This window comes from Artibeus jamaicensis, unplaced genomic scaffold (genome assembly GCF_021234435.1).
Source record: "Artibeus jamaicensis isolate MK-2021 breed Jamaican fruit bat unplaced genomic scaffold, CSHL_Jam_final contig_354, whole genome shotgun sequence".
NCBI classification, from domain to species: domain Eukaryota; kingdom Metazoa; phylum Chordata; class Mammalia; order Chiroptera; family Phyllostomidae; genus Artibeus; species Artibeus jamaicensis.
The window spans coordinates 23455674-23457904 of record NW_026521803.1 but is presented as its reverse complement, the minus strand read 5'-3'; the positions used below and the strand labels follow the sequence as shown (position 1 = coordinate 23457904).

The following is a 2231-nucleotide window of genomic DNA, read 5'->3' as shown; positions in this document are numbered from 1 at the left end:
ACTTTAAGAGTTTGAAATAGGGATGTTTGTTATTTTTTAGCTCTACAGAAAAATAGATTTTTAAAGTAAGAAAAGGCTTTAGGGCAATCACCAAATCCTTGTGGGCTACCAGAATAGGAAGGCCTAATGCTAAATGTTTCTGTGACATGACTCTATGATCTAATATTTTAGACCTCAGAAAGATTTAAAGATTTACCTTAAGAGGGCTTGTAATATTCTTCAGAGTATTCCTTGTACTTAAGCAACAGGGTTTCTAAGAATATTAGTATTATCCCACAGTAGCTTCACTGGGGTCCAGAGTAAAGAAGCAGCAACCTTCAAGAGATTAGCATTGAATGGATTGTATTTGAGGGAGTGAATTATGATTTGGTCCATAGCAGTTCTGCCAATATTCTAAGTAAATGGCTAGAATGGCCAAAAAATACAATGAAAGGACAAATTTTTTGGTTAGTTTTTATTTTATAATCATAAACTTCACTCTGTAATCCAGGTGGACATGGAAGGGTTAAAGAAACTATGGAACCCAGTGAACTGCAGAGAGAGCTCAAAGATTAGGGAAAGCAGATGAGGATGAAGGGGTGTCATCCTGAGCTACAGAAGGAATGCTCTGGTGATTAAGATAAAACACAAGTCACATTTATGAGAGTTGTCCACAGTCAGAATGGTGATCTTCTTACTGGTCTTGCCATTGCCGGACCCATAGCATTCCATGACTGTCACAACATCCATACCATCTTTCACCTGGCCAAAGACCACATGCTTGCCATCCAGCCATTCAGTCTTGGCAGTGCAGATGATAAACTGGGAACCATTTGTGTTGGGTCCAGCATTTGCCATGGACAAGATGCCAGGACCTATGTGCTTCAGGATGAAATTCTCATGAAATTTCTCTCTGTAGATGGACATGCTGCCTGTGCCATTGTGCCGCGTGAAGTCACCACCCTGGCACATAAATCCTGGAATAATTCTGTGAAAGCAGGAATCTTTATAAGCAAACCCTTTCTCCTCAGTGCTCAGAGCATGAAAGTTTTCTGCTGTCTTTGGAACTCTGTCTGCAGACACCTGGAAGGAGACATGGCCCAAGGGCTCACCATCAGTAACGATGTCAAAGAATATGATGGAGTTGAACATGAAGTGTTGCAAGGAAGCTCCATCAGCCCAATGGAGAAGCTCATTTTTAAAAGAACCAAGACCTCCAGCCTAGCTCTTAGCTGACAGCCAACACCAACTTTCCAGGCAAGCAGGTGAACCATTTGGAAATGGAGACATCAGCCTCTTTCAAACAGCCCACCTGATGCCATGCAGAGCACAGATGACCCATCCCACTGAATTCTGCCCAAATTGCAGATTCAAAAACAAAACAATGTATTGGCATCATATTTAGCCATTTAGTTTGTCATATAATAATAAGTTACCTACACAGTTTTACAAGGTATAGGGTACAATGATTCCACCATCTCTTGGATTATAAGTAGACAGAACAAGAAAGATCATAAAAATGGACCAATTTTCTATACATGATACAAAAATGCAATTCTGGAAGAAAAAAAAAGTAGGCATTGATATCCATGCAGATTACAAGATACCTACCCATGGATATAATAGGTATAAGATGATTCAGAATTTTATAACATTAATTATAGATAAAAGCCATTACTATGACAAAAAAGAACTGCTACATGAAGTTGTTCTCATATATTTCTGAAGATCTGAGGACCTATAGACAATAGATTCTTTCAATATTGAATGCAGCTGAATAGACAAATTGTTCAGAATACATAGTTCTTACCAAAATGAAGGGGAAAAATGCATTTCCAAAAGAAAAGGTATTATAAGCAATTCTGCCATCAAAAAGCCTTTGGTTGTAGGTGGAGGAGATCACTCTTATCTTGAAGAATACCGTTTCTTTAGACAGATGATAAAATGGTCTAGGAGTAGAGATTATATAAAAGCTGCTGGTAAACAAGCTAGAGGCTTTTGAAATTCATGAAAAATGACAGTGGATTGGGTCTGTACCTCAGGACAATTTAAAATTGTATCTATGAGTTTAAAGAATAGACTCATTTTCTATACAGTATAGCTTCTGCCATTGTTTTTTTTATGAGTATGTCATTTGGAGGATTCAAAAATATAAGAAAACAAACTACAAAGTATATTAATCTGAAGATGTGAAATCTCTGATACAAAAATCTTCATGTTGATAATTATAACAGTAGAATTTCAGGGAAGAA

General features: G+C 37.5%; 1 pseudogene; it reads right to left on the bottom strand.

Annotated features, from left to right (window-relative positions):
* Window positions 1–637: 637 nt before the first annotated feature.
* On the bottom strand, window positions 638–1131 carry LOC119040506 (peptidyl-prolyl cis-trans isomerase A-like; annotated as a pseudogene).
* Window positions 1132–2231: the final 1100 nt, after the last annotated feature.